Here is a 19,925-nt window from a genome sequence, read left to right on the forward strand (position 1 = left end):
CCTCCTCCACCCTCAGCAGGTCCAGCACAGCGACACGACCCTTGCTCCCAGATGTGCGCCACTTCTTTTTTTCCCCCTTTCTTTTCCGCAGCTCGGTGTCAGCCTTTCATACATTCTTTAACAGTGGGGATGAAAGGGGGATTTTTAGGAAGATTAGGGAATGGGATCCTCTAGGCATTGTCTGAGAATCTTTAGATAAAACGAGTGGGGTGGATGGAGTCAACGGGAGGCAGGCAGGGAGTTTGTTAGGATGAAGGGACCTGCAGCAGCCTACGACACGGTTACTAAAGTAGGATGTCTCTTGTTTTCCTGTCATAATCTCTTCATTTTTCACGTTATGGTTGTCTATTTATAACTCAGATTATTCTGTCTAACTTTTTCTGTTTTGTTGCTCTTTCACAATTTTTAAGCCTACTAAAACCCATTCAAAGTTGCACTCACGTGGCCAGGCTCCCCATCCTTCCTCAGACAGCCGGCGATGGTGCCGATTAACATTTTGAGCCGAAGGGTGAGTAAATGGGGAAGGGGGTGGGGCAGCGCTGGAAACAAGTGGGAGATGGACAATGGCCGCTTATGATAATCTGTTCTTTATTGGAGCATCCCGCCAATGCTTTCATCAGCCGCCCCTCTGCTCGAGACCCCGTGCAGCAGCCAGGCCAAACAGTGCTGCTAGCTGCCAAACACATCGTCATTGAGAGGCAGCTGCTGAAACACACACATCCATGGATCCTTGGAGCTGCACACACTCTGTATTAGTCGACAAGCAATACAACCAGGCAAAACAAAATTTATTTATGGATTTTGCTAAAGTTTTACCTACTTTTTGTATGAATTTCTACGTTCACTACCTTCTTTATTTGCTACACAGTTTCTACACCTATCCTTAGTTACACTGGGAATGGCTATAATTATTTGTAGGGTGGTAATAATCCTGTCAGAACATTAAAACTACAATTTTTACACCAGAGATAACAACACTCTTCAGTGTGAAAGTTGTGACGGGTCTGTGCGTGAGTTAAAATGAAATCAAAGGAAGAACAACAGCTCTATGAAGCTTTTAGAAAACAAACTTGTCTTTTCTAAGATGGCATTGTTGGCTTTCCTTCCCGCTGCTCATTTTAAACAGGACGTTTCACTTCAGCAGATACAGGTCCTTCTCAAAATAGCATATTGTGATAAAGTTCATTATTTTCCATAATGTCATGATGAAAATGTAACATTCATATATTTTAGATTCATTGCACACTAACTGAAATATTTCAGGTCTTTTATTGTCTTAATATGGATGATTTTGGCATACAGCTCATGAAAACCCAAAATTCCTATCTCACTAAATTAGCATATCATTAAAAGGGTCTCTAAACGAGCTATGAACCTAATCATCTGAATCAACGAGTTAACTCTAAACACCTGCAAAAGATTCCTGAGGCCTTTAAAACTCCCAGCCTGGTTCATCACTCAAAACCCCAATCATGGGTAAGACTGCCGACCTGACTGCTGTCCAGAAGGCCACTATTGACACCCTCAAGCAAGAGGATAAGACACAGAAAGAAATTTCTGAACGAATAGGCTGTTCCCAGAGTGCTGTATCAAGGCACCTCAGTGGGAAGTCTGTGGGAAGGAAAAAGTGTGGCAGAAAACGCTGCACAACGAGAAGAGGTGACCGGACCCTGAGGAAGATTGTGGAGAAGGGCCGATTCCAGACCTTGGGGGACCTGCGGAAGCAGTGGACTGAGTCTGGAGTAGAAACATCCAGAGCCACCGTGCACAGGTGTGTGCAGGAAATGGGCTACAGGTGCCGCATTCCCCAGGTCAAGCCACTTTTGAACCAGAAACAGCGGCAGAAGCGCCTGACCTGGGCTACAGAGAAGCAGCACTGGACTGTTGCTCAGTGGTCCAAAGTACTTTTTTCGGATGAAAGCAAATTCTGCATGTCATTTGGAAACCACTGGTAAATGGTTTACTGACCATGGTATCACTGTGCTCAATTGGCCAGCCAACTCTCCTGACCTGAACCCCATAGAGAATCTGTGGGATATCGTGAAGAGAACGTTGAGAGATTCAAGACCCAACACTCTGGATGAGCTAAAGGCCGCTATCGAAGCATCCTGGGCCTCCATAAGACCTCAGCAGTGCCACAGGCTGATTGCCTCCATGCCACGCCGCATTGAAGCAGTCATTTCTGCCAAAGGATTCCCGACCAAGTATTGAGTGCATAACTGTACATGATTATTTGAAGGTTGACGTTTTTTGTATTAAAAACACTTTTCTTTAATTGGTCGGATGAAATATGCTAATTTTGTGAGATAGGAATTTTGGGTTTTCATGAGCTGTATGCCAAAATCATCCGTATTAAGACAATAAAAGACCTGAAATATTTCAGTTAGTGTGCAATGAATCTAAAATATATGAATGTTAAATTTTCATCATGACATTATGAAAAATAATGAACTTTATCACAATATGCTAATATTTTGAGAAGGACCTGTATTAAAAAGCAGAATGCATCGCACCAAATGTGTTCTGGTGCATTCTTTTGAGAAGTCCAGTTCTGTTGTGGAGCATGCAGGATTGGGAAATGTTCCCAGGCTTTTGGAAATCTCCCAGTTAGGGGCAGGGTCTAGTAACTGGAGGGGGAAATACACGCTAACCATGCTAATTGTGCTAAAAACTAAAGTGCAGCGCTAAGGACAGTTACAAATGACAACTCTCTAATCCTTTTGTTTTTGTTTTGAAATATAAGTGAAATCCTGTTTAACTGCAGAGTTTTTTGAAACGCAGCCTAAAAACACTTGTTATAAAAAATGATCGTAAATGACAAAACATCTGACAATCTAATATATCAAACAAACATTGGTGCTTTTTCCCATCATATATTACATGGGACTAAACTATTGTTTATTTTGAGATCATCTAGTATAAGAAAATGTATATATTGGGATATGGTGCACTTCGATATTCTGAGGTGTGCAAAATAAAAGGTTGGGGAGAGATAACCTTTCTTATTAAGGGTTAAACAAGATATATCGTAATTCTTTATTTAGGTTCTCCTTATAGATACCTTCGTCCCATAATCAGGAGGATTTTACTGATTTTCCGTTTTGCAGAAAGAGACAGCTCTGTAACTTTGTGAATGTTTGTTTAATGTTACTGCTGTATAAACAGTTGTTAAAACAGTCTCATTTTTCATTTATCCAGAAAGTGCTAAATATAATATTTTGTTATCTATAGTTCTTAAAGAGAAATCTGAATCACCTACAACCTGTATGGGTAGGGGAGAGCTTTACAAAATCGGTTTTTAGAAATCAGTCACAAACTCTGTGATTAGTGCATCTGTAATTTTTGGTTTGTTGTCTGTTTTTCATCCACTTGATTATTATTTAATTTACAAACTGCAGTCTGAGCACATAATTAAATTTCAACCTTGCAGTCAATTAATCAAGGCTTTCTTATGGTAACAGATGTGGTGGCACTCAACAATACAGGTTAATGACAGAGGTTTGGCTGGTAATTACACCATTCACGTGCTAACACAGCTGCTCGCCTTGCTACCGTTGTCATCCCCCCCCCACACACACATACTCCATCCCATTTCCCATTGTAATGAGCACTTCGGGCTACAAATACCAACAGCTGTCCTTCCCAAAGCATTTCCATTTAAATATCTATTTAAACAGAGCAATTTTGCATCTGTGTATTGAATCAAAGCTCAAGCCGAGGCCCAGAGGCTTTAACTGCCTGGTGTTGGTGTCAACTGTAATGTAATGCCATTCCACATTGAAAGGGGATTTATCCGTCACATTCACGGGGACATTTGGGGACAACGTAAAATAGGAACACAAACAGGTAAAAACGTTTAAAACTTTATAGTTAAACATTTTTAAAAAGGTAAATGGTTTTGGCCTGAATCACTTATTCGTTTGAAAGAAACCTAAACTAATTTGTGACAGAATGGCGAGAGGCAGGATTTAGATACAACTGGTAGCGACCAGGGAGGCGAAGCTGCTGAATCTCAGCTCAGAGATGAGAGGAGGATGACTAATGTTGTTAGCAGGGCCATTACTGGTCTGCAGATTAATTCATTAAGTAAATTTATCGTTTCACCTCCCCTCGGCCTCTTGTCACGAGGCGTGTAATATGACACCTCTCAAATTTGTTCTAACATCTACCCCAGGGGTGGGCGTTGAGCACACCCTCCCACCCTTGCGTCCACACACGCACACACACACCCACACCCTCCTCCTTCTCTTTGCTAATAAGCCAGGAGGAGCAACTCATGCTGAAAAGACAGCATCCGTCTGTCAGCAGGTTGACGAGGGAGTCCTCCAGCTGGAGATGTCGCTGCTTGAAAAGTTTATTATTCTGAAATTTCTCTTTGAACACAAATACCACTTAAAGAGAGTAATGCATTTACTGTCCCATTAATAAATATTCTTCTGGTTTTCTACTTATTTCTTTCATTAACTTGCATCTGAGGAAAGCTGTGTAGTTTAAAATTATATACTCAAGAAATGCTACTTTGATACAGGTGGGAGGGTGGTGGTGTGTGTGTGTGTGTGTGTGTGTGTGTGTGTGTGTGTGTGTGTGTGTGTGTTCTGCAGGTGATGACTCTTTGGCTCGGATCAGAATCGCTGCAGATTTATACTGTTTGTGTTTGTCAAGCTGTCCCAATTAACACTGTTAACAGGTACTAAGATTTAAACTAGCACTAAATCATCTCATGTTTCTCCTCCCTTATAAGCTCCCCAAATAGTTCACACCTCAGGCTCTCAGAGAGCTAAACCCACCTGGCTTAACCCTGCAGGCCTCAGCTTATTCTATCAGCGAGTCTCAACTGTGAACGCACAGTTTTTACTTCTGTGGTTTTATGTGGCTGAGGAGGAAAACCAAAGAGCCTTAAGATGTTGTTACAGTAAGGCATGTTGGCTAAGTGATGGAAAAAATAGGTATCTTTAAGAGAAAACCTTTCTTTTTTGTTCTTTACTGTATTCTCCATTAGAAAACATGCATAATTTCAAGTTTAAAAAAAACCTGTTTAATATATTCTGAAGATGTTTTGGGCTTGTTTTTGACATCAGAAGAGCATTTTGTTAATTTTTAAGATACATTTAAACTCCAAATATTTTAGAAACATGTGCTTCTTGATTCACTACACCAGGTATAGGTATAGTCTTCATGACAGTGTGAACACCACATCCTCACAAATTTTCAGAAGGCTGTTGTGGTGATGTAACCCCCCTTCTCCTCCCAGCTCAGCCACTCTCAAGCAGAGCAGTCAGAAGAGAAAACGAACCCGGAGCCTAACAAATACATGAAGGTTTGCTTTTACTAAATCCCACAGATAATGGCTTCTGTGTCACAGACCAAAGATAGCAGGAGGGGTGGTGGATGGAGGGGGGAGATTACTCCGACGTTTTGCATCAGTTGCTTTCTGCTGGGTGGCCCCGCTTGTCAAAAAAAGAGAAAGAAAGAAGGAAGGGAGAAACGGATGGAAAAAGAGCAGGAGAGAAAAGCATTTAATGTGGCACATTGAGAAGAGGACTCTTAATGCCATCAAAGCAAGGGGAGGAATCAGCCATTGATTTATTCTGGCCCTCACGCACATGCAAACCGACAGGCAAACACATCCACCATCTACACCCTCCAGTTCCCTGTTTCCTACAGTTGTTGAACATTTCGGTAACATCTGGGGTGACAAAATGTTTGAGACCCACTTTGTGTTGCTGTGTGTGCGCACACCTTAGATGGTTAGTGTGTGGATTGAATTATAGTCCTGACGAGCAGAGAAAATTTCCCTCTAAGATACAGAAGGAGGAGCAGATGACTGCGCTATTCATTGGATGATAAGAACTGATGGAGAGGTTAATAAGCTACACACCCAGGTCATCACAGGCTTTTTACAGGGCTACAGAGAAAAGACGACGATGATGATGAGAATGGGAATTTGTTGGGGGCGGTGGGGTCGTCAGGTGGTGCAGTCAAGGGGAGTGCACCTCTCCAGTATCTGTACGTGTCGCAGACTTTCATAAGTATGTCAAACTTCTTTCAGTCAAACTGTATTACAATGTATTTGCATCCTCTCCTCAGGGACCAGGTACACAGAAGTCAGTTTATTTTACACGGATGCAAATACCTCAGCTTGATTTTGATGCTACCTCTTTGAGATGAGAGCAAAGATTATTTTTAATGACCATCATCACTGCAGTGGAACCATGTGTCTGTTTACAGCGTCAACATCTGAGCCTTTTAATCATGAAAATGTCTTTTCCTTTGACGTTCCTTCAACATCAACAGCCTGATCATTTGTAGTTCTGCTTCATACTTGCTGTACAGGGGACATGAATAGCCAAATTTTCACTGGTCGTTGTCTGAGTGAGGCACATTATTTGCATAGCACACTTCTTACACAAAGATGACTGCAGTGCACAAAGATGCATCACGTTGCTTACATAATGAAGTACTGGCAGATCTTAAATAATCCGATTCCACCAACGGGACTGGTAAAACCTAACCTGTTGTTCTGCTGAATAAACCTGATTCTGATGACCTGAAGGGTCTAGATGGTTTCAACATGCAGGTAAATCACAGTTTTCTTTCATTTCTAGGACAATTCATCAGGGTTTAAAACGTTCTTTAGTGTCTCAGTATAATATGCATAATAATGCATAACCTTCAATCGCTAAACAACCCAGATTTATACATAGCTGGGATATCTGGTGAAATAAAGATTTCTCTTCAGCAGCAGCCCATTTTTATTAGAATGTCTGTTTTGAAAAGTACTCCCTTGGCTGCTTTTATTTCCCACAATCCTTCTGTGTAACCCCAGGCAATGGGCAAGCACCCCTTCTGAGCAGAAGACAAAATACTTCAGCCAAAAACAGATTTAACCCTCATTCTTACATTCAGTGTCTCTCCTCTCACTCGTTTGGTAAATAATCTCTTGTGGATCTACTGCTGCAAGGCTACAACAAAGATGAAAAAAATTAGCAATAGGAATGTTTAGAGAACTGAGTATTTTTTGCATTGTTTACATAAAACATTTAGACCCATTTTATGTTTTTTTTTTTTTTTGGATTGCAGATATCAGCAAATGCTCTAGGTCACTTGTTGGCAGAAACGGGGGAGATATCCGCACTCAGAAGAATCTTAAAACAAAATGTATTGACAGAGGATTTCTTTTTGAAGATATTGATAGATAAATAAATAAATAAATAAATAATAAATGGATCCAGACATATCATCATTTTCTCAACTACCTGGCACTTATACAAGAGACTCTGAAATCATACAAGTCATAGGACGTTGGTTATTTTAGCTCAGGGCATGTCAAATAATACCTTAAAATGTCAGAGGACTCCCTCGTTTATGATAACAATGGCGATATTATTGAGTTCCAGAAAAGACTTAAGAACCAAGATAAAAACAAAAGAATTGTCGTTAGTGTGCACTGCAGTTGTAAAGATGTGTAAGGCCTAACCTCCTGGTTGGTTCAACTACAAAGCCTGGGTTATTTAAATTATATCACCTGTTCTTGCCCACTAGGCACAGGAACCGACGAGGGTCTCTACAGCAATCCACAGAGAAGAAATCGGTTTGTCGTTTCTTCTGAGTTGACGGCATATAAAACAGTGCATTATCGCCCCCTATAAGCTTTAGTGAAATGTGTATATCTCTGAGCTCAGGTGAGCTAAAATTAGTATGATTGGGAGAGCGGATTTATCCGTGAGGTCCAAACAGCTGGGGTCCTTGAACACAGAGAGGTCTGTAATTCCCTTAAGTTTAAACTACGGAGTTATTCATTCATCCTAATTTTCCACTGTCAGTGCATTTTATGAACTTTAAGTGTTTGCACAAATATAGCTCGAGATGTATAAGCTGTATATAAAACTGTGGCACCAGGAGTAATAATTTCAACTCGAAACACAGCAACGTTGAAAACTATTTGCTTTAAAAATGAGCTGAGTGGATATTTTTAGATTGTAGATAAAAACTTAACAATACACATTCTACTCAGAGAGTCTGGAAAAGACCCACCATGCTCTGATTATGCAGCAGGTTCACTGAAGAACTGATCTGGGAAGAACTGGAATTAAGTAAGAGCTCTAGATCAACACATAACACTGTTACAGGAATGAGAATAAAAGAAGATAGCAAAATGCCTGTAGTAAAAAGCAAATGACTGATCTGAAGGCTCCCAAGGTTTTTGTGAGGCATAGATGCCTGGTGCCTAATACCCAGGTTTTTCCTAAAGAAATGAACTCTTGACCTGTTAAATACCCTTCATGTGTGCCCCTGTTTGCAACATCTCGTCAGTATTTTGATTGTGTCGCTGTTTTCCTAAGCAGATGAAAACCTAGAGTGGAACCAGGACTTATGAAAACACGGCCATAGATCAGAAGTCTCAACCTGCATCTAAGTGTTACTTCTTTTTTTTTTCCCAATGTCGGAAATAGATCCATTATTTAGAATTGATCCCAGACACGTCCACTGTTGTTATGAAGCTATATGTGGATGAATCATTTCCAAATGGATGTTAAGCTGTGGTCTAAGTAAAGATAATGATGCTGAAAAATGACGAGAGAGATTCCAAACAGGACCTTAGCATGGGGTCTCCTCTCTTTCCCCTCTCATACCTGCTCTTGTCCCGGAGGTAATAGAAAGGCGCCGGGTGCTCTTCCCGCTCACTATCACCCACTCCCCTTTAATAATAAAGAGAGCCCCTGTGGAAAGGAGCTAGCACTAGCTGGTGAAGATCACGCTGGTAATAGGATGATGCCTTTTTGCCTTTTGTCATCAGATTATGAACGGGGATAGCTTCTCCTCTCTGCTCCTTTACTCTTCTTCAATGTTCCCACACAGCTCCAGACATCCTGGAGGGCCCTGTCGAGTTAAAGTGGAGACAGGCGTAGCTGAGGCTTTGTTGCTCTGCTTGTATGGTAAAAGCCTTGCTAATGAAATACCTTTTAGGGGGTATCGGCAGGTGAGCTCCCCAATCAGGCATTTCAGCCAAAACACACACAGCCGAGCCTATGCTCACATCCTCTCCGTCTTCTCATCTGCCCCCTCTTGCTATATTAATTACCTGAAGTGCCCTGGCCTTGCAAAAAGCTCTTGATTCTGCCGCTTTCCTGCCTCCCTTCATCCAACGTGACAGCCACGGCTGCAGCTAGCCTAAAGTGGGGGTGCAACAGAAAGACAGATAATAGTCGTAATGAATACGGGTGACAATAATGAGGAAGGTAATTGAGAAATAGTGTATTACAAGCCCCTTGATTTTTCTTTTTCAGCCCCAGGCGAAGTGGGGACAGGTTGTAAATCATCTTATTTAGAGCTCTGTTAAATGGTTTGTGTTAAGCGTTGGAGAGAGTAGGGATTTATGACGTTAAAGCTAAGGCAAACTGACAGGCATAGAGTTGTGATACCGTGGCCTAATGTGGGAGGGAATATTTAAAGTCACTCTCAACTTTAGACTCATTTATTTAACTTTTAATTGACGTTGAGTGGCAGCAGTGCAGTCTGTTAACTACCTCATTGATTCTCTGCCACTCTTTCCTTTTTCTGTTCAACATTTTGTTTTCTGCTGTGTTTCTGTTTGCAGGAGTGGGAATGATCCCACTCTGCTAGGTGATCCACTCTGTCTAATCACTGCTCTGTGTGTTTGTATTTTGCTTCTGTTATACGTCCAGCGAAGGTGCTTAGAGATTTCTTCAGAGACGCACCGACCAAGATTTTGTGTCCGATTTACAAAACTTTGGCTTTTATAAAGTTTTGAGCAACTTATGTCAATTCAGCTTCCTCTTTAAAGACCACAATAAAAAAGAAATGAGAACAATTTATACACTCTGTATAAACGGACATCTTTCTCTCTTTTTTCCCTTCACTGTCAAATCTGTTGAATCCGACTTTCCTGTTTTAGGTCAGTTCAGATTACAGTTATGATGCTGGAGGGCTTAACATTTTGGATTTCGGCTAAACGTTTTCTTAAAAATACGACTTCCATTTGGAATTTTATTCCGCGCTACGTCTTTTCTCCTTTTGGTGGACAAAATTTTGTTCTAGGTTGTAATTATAATGCTGATAAACGTTTAGTAAAACTAGCAGAATTTCATAGGCAGGTTCTTCTGGCATGGTCACAATTTTTCTTGTGATCTGATGAAACAAAAATTGAAGCATTTGGTCATAAGGAACATCGTTACATTTAGAGGAGAAAGGGAGACGTCCATCCTAACTGAAGCACAGGGGTTGGAGCATTGTGTTGTGACTGTTTTGCTGCAGGAAGGACTGGTGCGCTTCACAAAATGGATGGTGGGATTGTGGAGCGATACCAAATAGTCTTAAAGTCATACAATTTCAAAGGCAATTCTTGCAACTACTTAGAAAAATCATGGTAAATTTCCGTATTTAAAGAAAGTTTAAAAATATTCTTGTTCATTCTGGCCTTTTACTAAGTATAAATAGAAGTGGTAAAAGCATGCACATACCTGGATTCATTATCAGCTCAGTTAACATCACCCTTTCTGTGCATAAAACCAGTCTGAGTAAAACATGTTTTTTTTCTGATATTTGAAAAAACAGAGACAATATGATTCTAGAGTTTACACTCTGAATGTCCTTAGCATCTTGATTAGCTGTTAGAACAGCTAGCACAACAAAAACAGCTGCCTCTGTGTGAAAATTCTAAAGGATGTAGATCCTTACCTTAATTCTGAGATTTCCAAATGTTTGCCAGCATTTCCAGATCCAGCGTGCTCCATAACAGACTGGTTGAAAGCTCAAATGGATAAACTGACGTCTTGCTCTCTCACAGTATGAATGAACCGTAGACATGTCTCAACAGGTCTACAAAATACAACTTGTTTTTAAAGGACCTTCTCTGATCATGAGGGTGTGTTCACTGATTGCCAGGAAAAAAAGAAATGCCGGATTTTTGAGTTCCTGACCGGCCAATCAAACTGGGAACTGATTCTGGTGAATGGCTGATTTCTCAGTGCATCTCCTGTTTTAGTGTGGGTTTGCAGACGTTTCTTATTTATGTGTGTTTGTGTTGTTTTTCTGGTCCTCTCACTCAGGTTGTGATAGAGACATGGCGGTCTGAGCTTTAACAGGCAAAGGCTGCCTCCACTAGCCCATAGTCTGCCACTCTCTGATAATGTTTATTGATTTGTAGCAAAAACACAATTTGATGGACTGGGGGGAGGGAGGTGAGAGTGGGAAGGGAAAAGATGGTGGTGGGCCGAGGCAAGCAGAGGTCTATGTTTGATTGTCACAGCTTGGCTGGCTTTGAGACAAATACAGAAATATTTGGGGATTGGGATGTTTTTTCTTCCCATATGAGCACAATTCTATATATGTTTAAAAATCTAATGGCAGTGTCACATATAAAAACAGATTTAACTGAAAAATGCCGAACAAGACTGTTGAAATTGAAAGAGAAGACAGAACTGCTGTAAATGACTTCTCTTGCACAAACACACCATTCATCTCTGTTGAAGCAGGAGAAAATGTGTACCTGTTTTAGGGTGAAGACTCCTCATGTGAATATTTCATCCCCAGAGTCAGTCTGTGAGCTGTTTGACTGAGCCCCCGTCCCTGCCTGAACCTCTGAGGTGGAGGAATGAGGGGTGTCTGGAGACTGATCTAGCGTTGGCTTTCAGGTCAAACATGTTTACTCAGGATCATGTGTGTTTGCTTCTTTTTCTCTATTAGCTGCACAGTCTACAGATGAGAGCAAGGAGGTGTGGTACTGCTGGAGAGAAAGATAGAAGCATGAAACCTATTAGGAGTATAAACTCCACGTCACATTTTCAAAAAGGAACATAAAGAAACAAATTTCTCCTGTTGTGCTCATAGATAAATATTATCTGTCATCAGCATTCCTCCCCTTCTAAACGGTGCTCATGTGAATGGCTAAAACTGGACTGGATTGAGATTCATTTGCAAGTTTCCCCCTGAAAAATCTGCTTTTAATGCCTACAAAGCCCTCCTGGTGTAAAAAAAAATAGATCTTATTTCCAGTTTTCTTATTTGTATTGTTAATAAGACCAATTTTATTTTAGGTGTATTTATATAGGACCAATTCACAACATCCTAATCTCAAAGCACATTACAAGACAAAATGGACCAATTTTGTCTCAGTTCAATACAAAACATTTGTAACAATTCAAATTCAGCTACATACATTTCAGTTCAGTCCAAGTTATATTAGAATAAAGGCAAATTCAGCTATTAATTTGGTTCAAGGAAGCTTGTGGACACGTGGAAAGAAACCAGCTTTGCTTTGCTTTAACTCTGCAGAACCAGGCTCAGGATGAGAGGCCATCTGATCCGACCTGCTGGAGGTTGAGACAACAGAGCATACACACCAAAAACAAAGAAGCAATTGTCTAGGAGTACTTTCTATATTAAACAGAGTTAATGGCAGCAGTAGTTCCTTTAATGGATCTGTCCAGGAAACGGCGCGGTTGAATTGAATCACGGGGCCACGTGTGTCATCTATAGAGGGAGAACATGAAGGTGTTGGCAGCAAGGGCTCAGCTGAACAGTTACACAGCCAGATGCTAACACCGGGCCAAGTATTGTTTCGATGGAGAGACAAACAAGACAGAAAGAGAACACAAAGATAATGGCAGCATTAAATGCATCTAACACACACAGGGAGAGTAATCATAGAAAGTAGCAGAGGGGGGAAAGAGGGCCAGTATGTCCTTCAGTAAGCTAAGGCTGTAGCATCATAGCTACATAGATAGCTCCGGATAACCTAGACCCAGACCACTGTAAGCTTTACCAGACCACATTTACATGACATCAGAAACACCCAAAAACAAATCCAGGTTTGTTAAAGTTTATTGCTAATGCAGCACACTAGTTTATTGTAATTTTATAGCAGTAGCAACAACAACCACTGGGTTAAATTTATAATTGTTGTTTGTTCAGGTTAAACTTTGTTTTGCTCCAGTATTTGTGGATCAAATATGAAACAAGGTTTCTTGTCTATATAAACTGATTCACATCACTTTGGTCAATAAAAGTCTTAAACACTTATCATCACGTTATCCTAATCTGACATTTTTCATATTAGTTGTAAACCTTTAACTGAGCCACGCAGTTTAATTGAAAACAAATAACTATAAACCTCAGCTAATAAAATTTTAAAAATGTGTCGCTCTGCTTCCTCAAACCACTTGCTCTCTCGTACCTCTTTTGTCAGGTATAAAGAAAGCAGTGGTTGACAAATGACACCAGTGGAAAAGGCACTCATTGTACCACAGTGTGAGAGGAGGCTTTTTCTTCCTCTTTTTTTTCCTCAGTCTTACTTTTCTCCTATTTTTCTGTGTGGGGAGGAAGGGGGAAGAGGTGAGAGCATGAATCAGTTAATGTGTTCCATTCAGCAGACATTATACACAGGTTCAATAAAGCAGGAATCTGCTCTATGCTCCAGGACTATTGTCCCATTCAGGATGGATAAAAGGCCTCGTCCAAGACTCCCCTGGAAAATAAAAAAAGCTCTCTGCAGCACTTGAGTGGAGAGCGGTGGAGAGAGCAGAGGAAATCACATGTGCAATGTAGACGAGAATGGGCAGTTTGATTCTTGCACACAACTCAAGTTTAAAATTGAAGAAGTCGTACCTACTGTTGCACTTGGTGTGGTTTGCTTTGAATACTTGATTAAAATGTGATTCTGTGTGACAGTAAGAAAGATGAAAGCAAATTGACATGAAACTCTATAATCTTAATGATTTAAACCGAAAACTTCAAGTTTGAGAGCTGAATCATGGAGCCTCCAACCGCTTCTGCTCTCTGCGAACAGGACGCTTCTCTCCTATCCTCTCATTAATTAAATCAAGTCTTCACCAGGCTCCTTAAACACAACCCTCCTCAGTGCCCCTTCCGATTAGCCCGGCCCATCATGCATATTCATATCGGTGCAGTGACAGCCTTTTAACGAGCTCTTACCTAATCACAGGAAACAATGTTCATCCTGTTCTTTTATTCCTCCTTTTCTCATTTTCCCTTTATGTGTGTTTGGCTTTCATCTTCCCTGATCCCCCGCTGATATCAGCCGGGCCTGATGCTCTGATGGGAGAGAACGATGGGAGAGGCACAAGTGCGGCTCGGGCCCTTAAATAAACTACAACGGAGAAGGGTGGCTTGAACACAGAAGTTCAACTTTATCTCCTCCCTTTCCCTCCTCAACATTCTCCCCCTCCTCCCTGCCTTTATAACTGTCTGATAGACAAATTGGATTAGCAGCTACTGGATTAAATAACAAAATGGTGGGAAAAGAAATGAGATAAATGTGCTGTGATCACAGCTTTTAATGTGTTTCTGTTTCACTCATTTTCCTGTTATCTTAGCTTCTGTTCCCTAAAGAAGACCTTTGAGGGACAAACAGATGCAGGGTGCATTCAGTTACTGTAGTTCATATTCAGTAACCGGTCATCTTTCAGCAGGACAATGGCTCAAAGCATACAGCCAAGGTATCAAAGGAGCGACTTCAGGACAACTCTGTGAATGTCCTTACGTTGCCTACCCAGAGCCCAGACTATTAATTCGATTGAACATCTCTGGAGAGATCTGAACATTGCTGTGCGCCCATCTAACCTGATGGAGCTTTAGTGGTTTTGGAAAGAGGAATGGATGAAACTGTCCAAAGGTTGTGGCGTCATATTCAAGAAGGTTTGAGGCATCAACAAGTTATTGAAAAAGGCGGTGGATAATGGTGTACATGTGATTTCTTACTTGTTTTTTTAAATGTATGTATTTGAAGAAATCTAGAAAAACTCTTTTCACTTTGTCATTATGGAGTAGAGTAAATGTATTCTAATCCTATTTTGGACTTTTCTAAGCTTATCCAGTGTGAGATTGTTGCTGATGATGTTGCTACAGTAATGGATATCTTTATTTATTACTCTCTTGTAGACAGTGTATATGTTTTATAGCCAGTTGATGCACCAATGTATAAAACTTTTATAAAAATTGTATTTCAAGCAGCAGCTGATAATTTGTTTTGTATAATTAGAGCTAACAATATGTTAATGCATTCAGTGAACCCTCCTATTGAAGCTGTTGAAGCACCTCAGAGCTATCAAACTGAATGGTGTAGAGGTTGAGGTGGCTATATTAATCAGTCATTGAGGCTTTCTCTGTGTTTTTACCTTTTCTCATTCCTTTTCTTCCTCTTTTACTTTCTCTCATATTGTTTCAAACAAACACAGTGAGATGTGCAAATCAGCCTTTTGTTGACGCTTTGAGGATCTCTACCCATGCATCGTAGTTTGTGTCACTGTATCCTGAATGTGATTGTGTGTGTGAGTGAAACAAGAGAAGAGACAGGCAGGCAATCAGATAGAGGTGCTGTTGGAATATGTGTATCAGTTGTATCTCAGCCGCGTGTATGTCTGCGTTGATTGTATCTTCAGCGTTTCTCGCCACATTGATAGCTGAGCTAACTGAACACGATATTAAACATGATAAATGTTTCGTGTAGGTGAGGAAACCCTGTGTTTCTCCATCAGGCATATCTCCCTCAGCCTTTGATGTTCTGATCAAACATTGTATCAGTGCCAGTTTTAATACTTCGGCCTCAGCAGAGTTTGGCCTGTTCCCGCTCCATGTTGAGCGCTGAGAAGTGGCATATAAGGCGAGCAGCAAGATCCACACTGCAACCTGCCAAAGTGGCAGATGCTTTGGTCCAAGATGGCCCCCTGAGAGCCAGCATGGATCCACAGTGTCTCAGGGCCAAGACTGGATTCACAGACACAGTGTCAGCACTGGCTGCCAGGGATATTTACACCATTTGTCTTCATACAAACAACATTCAGCAGTTTTTCTTCTCCGAAATCATACAGGGGAGCTCATTACAGTTTCACCTTGTTTGTACATATATATGTTTGAGTCTAACAGCTGATTTTTATTAGAGCATTAGTAATTCCTGCCATTTCCCATAAAACATAACTATAGTTGTTAATCCATGTTACTCAGTATTGTCCAGTTTAGCATTTTTTAATTCAATTAGTTTGTCTCATGATTTAAACAGTTATTCTAGATGGTTACATGTATTGTTTTCCTCCTTTTAATTTGGGATTTTACTTTAGGTTTCAATTAAAATGCATTAAAATATGCTGAATCATGGGGTTTTAACATTTCTCAAAAAAATATAAATATTCCTATTAAATGACAAAGAGTGGAAATGCTGTTTAGTGGTAAGCACTGTTTACTGGAATAAAGGTATGCTGAAGTTCTAGGGCTCCTTTTGGTCCACTCTCATCTAATGATCTTCCCATAGATTTTCATTTGGATACAAGTCAGGCAAATAAGTGGGCCATTCTGGTAGATTTATTTTCTTCCTTTGAAACCAATTAGGCGTTTCCTTGGCTGTGTGTTGGCTATTGTCTTGCTGGGAAATTTACACTTGTTTCATCTACAGATTCTAATCAAGAATGTCCTGGTCCATTTCTCCATTCATCCTGTCTTCAGTTATATAAATCTTGCCAGTACTATATGTTTTAAGACTCCATGATGTTCCCACATCCATCACATTTGGCATGGTGTTTTGGGAATGATGTGCAACGCCACCAATCATGTTGTGTTCAATGAAATCCACAGAGTTCAGGCTTGGGCTCACCTGAACCAGACTATATTCTCCCAGCTTCAACAAGAGACAGCTTGTTGGAGCTTTTTTATGTAAACATAAAAAAACTTCAACAGGCTCTTTCATCAGCAGTGGAGTCTTGTGCAGTCAGTTTGCGTAGAGGCCTTTGCTGTTGAGTGAATTACTTGTTGTTTTCATGGGGAAAAAACTGTACCTGCTCTTCCCAGGTCTTTCTGTAGCTCTATGAGTGCTCCTTGACTCTAATATAGGAGGGGCTCCTGGCCAGTTTATGGTGAAATGATGTTCTATCCACTTCCAGATTATGGCTCCAACGGTGCTCACTGCAACATTCAGAAGTTTAAAAATGCATCTGTAACCATTTCTATTAATAGGTTTTGCAACAGTAAGACTTCTGAAGGACTCTTTGCTTTTACCAGTTGTACCATTCTACAATGCTTTGGTAAGAGAATCAATTTTATGGGTTCCCAGTCAATATTAACATCTTAAACCCGACGAGCCCACCGGCGGGCCCGCTAGGCCACGACCCTTTTTGGCGGTCTATAAAGCTAGGTAAAAATTCACCAATTTTTTTTTCTTAATATATTTCAAGATTAGGCTTTAATCTTCACAAAACAATTCCCCAAATCAGTTTCGCACAAATACCTTTTAGTTTTACAGCAACTTAAACACAGGCGATGACATATTAAGGTCCCTCAGACATTGCTGACTCTCTAAACTAAACGGTACAAAAAGCACCTTTCTCTTTGCAGCACCTTCTCATGTCTCATATCATAACAAAATAGAGACACTCACCTTTCTAACAAGGCATAACTTATCTTTCTAGGACCTTCTCTGGTGATGTAATTTGCTTACACATTACAGTCTACTGGTTGCTGTCCGTCGGCTGCTAGCTTGCGCGCTACTCAGATAGCTTCCAGTTATGTTTGAAACTGTACGTTTTGATGATACACAGGGTAAATGTCATAACCAAAGGCTATTTCATATGCAGAAGGACTCCTGCAATGGAAATCAGCACTTTTATTTGACCAGATTCCCTTTCTCCTTTTATTTTCCTTTCATTTCTTTTTTATGAGGTGAAAACACATTTGGGAAATTTTTGGCACCTTTGCCTATCTGCCATTTCCGCCTGGCAAATTTCCTTCTAAAACTTTAGTGGAACATATATGCTTCAACTTATTCAGTCCAAATTTGCTGCAGTTATAATGAATATGTGGATGAATGCAACTTGGGGGTTCTCCTAGGTGTTTTGCAATGTTCATTTAGAAAAACCTTTTGACGAGGATCAAAAATGTTAAATCAGACATAGTAACAGTTACAATAGTGGTTCCACTGGAAAAATGTTTTTTTACGTTTTACCCTTTACACAGGTACCAAAGGTTTGCATGTAGGCCTTATAACTGTGGAGCTATCCTTGATTTATTTAAGGTATGTAATTTCAGGTGGAAATTGCTGTAAAAACCCTTAGGTTTTTGAGTATATCAAAAACAATGATTCCTAAATGCTGACAGACTTCAACTGATTTCTTGGCTTTCTACACCTTTTCCCACATCCTTTTCTTGATGTGTAATTCCAGTTTTTACCCTTAACTTGATTTGTAGACTTATTTCCTTGTATTTCTTTGTGTGATTTGATTTCTTTGGTTGTACATCTGGTGTTAAGTTCACGCAATGTTTGTCACTTAGAAATGCCTCTGAACATCATGGCTTTATGAAAAAGAAACACATCAGTCCAAGCTTCTACATGCGACTTCTAAACTGAGAAAAACTTAATTTTATTTTACCAACTGTAACTATCATGTATTTCAGCAGGACTGATTGTTGCTACCTTTGTGTTTTAGCTCGATGAATCCATGGTATTTCTACCCCAGGTTAGCATATAGTGAGAATCGCTCCACCAGCCGATGGCTGAATGCAGCATGCCTTTGAACCACAGCCGCTGAGTGTTGGGTTCATGGATGTTGTGATCGAATGAAAAGTTTAGGTGTGGCTACAAACATGGTCCTTTTGTCTTTTTCAAACTCAACTCTGTTTCTTTCAGTCAGTTGGTATCTGGAGGTCAGTGGTCAACCTTGGAGAGGAGGATGCTGCGCAGCTGTCGAGTGCCCTGCTCGTCCCTCCATCTCTCTCCTTACCTGCTTACTCTTACCCTCCTTCCTTCCATTCCCTCTCTCTCTGCCTTTCTCCTTCCTCTTAACCTTTCTTTCCTACCCCCTTCTCTCCTTTATCCCACTTTTCCTCTGACCTCCCTGCCTTTCTCCTCCCTCTTCCATCCCTCACCCTCCCCTCCTATCTCTCTCCCTCTCCTCCCTGTCTTCATGAAATACAGTGGGTGCTTGGCTGATAGCTGCTGGCTGGTTAGCGGTGGGGGATATAGCTTTATAATCCCCCCTCGTCTTCCAACCCGCCTCGCCACAATGTCACAGGAGCTTAATATTTGCCATTATTATTTGCTTGTTTTATTTGACTTCGAGGCAGCACAATGACCTGTCAGCACAGGCTTTATCCCCCCTCCGAGTGTCGTCCATTTCAAAGTTGACTACAGTAATCCACGAGCTCCCGATTCCGCTTAAATCCTGAAGCTTCCTTTTCATTCGCTCATTTTTTTTTCCTTTCACTCCTCCACTCCCATCTCCTCCTAAATGAAATTTCATACATCTGCCGGCTCAGAGTATCACAAATGTCCACACACTCACCGGTGTCCACGCACAAATCCACGTGCCCGCCTTTTGTCATCAGTAATGCTGTGGCCCAATACTCCCTGTGCTTGGTAATGAATAGCGGTGTGTATAGAGGGGGGGTCCGACTAAAATACCTCATGGATTGTATTTAGATGCTTTTCTTTTTCAAGCGGCAAAATGTATTTCACAGGTTCTCATCAGATTTGAACAGTTTTCCAGTTAGATCTGCCCCAATAGGAGATTCTTACACTGTAACAACCTGAAGTAAAAATGTTACTGTAGTTACACAGAAATGTTTAGAATAAAATCTATTTGCATATATTTAAAACAGAAACTAATTATTCCTACCGTCTGCAACACATTTATTACCTGTTATTTTTAGGTCAACTAACATTTCTTTATAGTTGTTTTGATTTCCACTCAGTAGTCTTGGTAGTAGTTTTCAACGCTCATTGCACAGAATATTGGACCTTTTGCTGTTCAGCTTTTCATATAATGATGTCATAATAATAAGCTGACATTAGCTGCTTAAAAAGTTAGGATACTTGCTCAGGTAGAGCCTGCGGTCAGCTGACATGTAGCTCTTCCATTACCAGGAGAACTCTTTTAGTTCTTGCTCTATGACTGTCCATGTTT

At 40.6% G+C, this 19,925-nt stretch overlaps 1 protein-coding gene across 8 annotated transcripts in view; it reads left to right on the forward strand.

The window, feature by feature from the left end:
- The window catches only part of ehbp1 (EH domain binding protein 1), a 175,073-nt gene that overhangs the window by 140,360 nt on the left and 14,788 nt on the right, over positions 1–19,925 (forward strand). The window lies entirely within an intron of this gene.

Source organism: Girardinichthys multiradiatus, chromosome 22 (assembly GCF_021462225.1).
Source record: "Girardinichthys multiradiatus isolate DD_20200921_A chromosome 22, DD_fGirMul_XY1, whole genome shotgun sequence".
In the NCBI taxonomy this organism is placed as follows: domain Eukaryota; kingdom Metazoa; phylum Chordata; class Actinopteri; order Cyprinodontiformes; family Goodeidae; genus Girardinichthys; species Girardinichthys multiradiatus.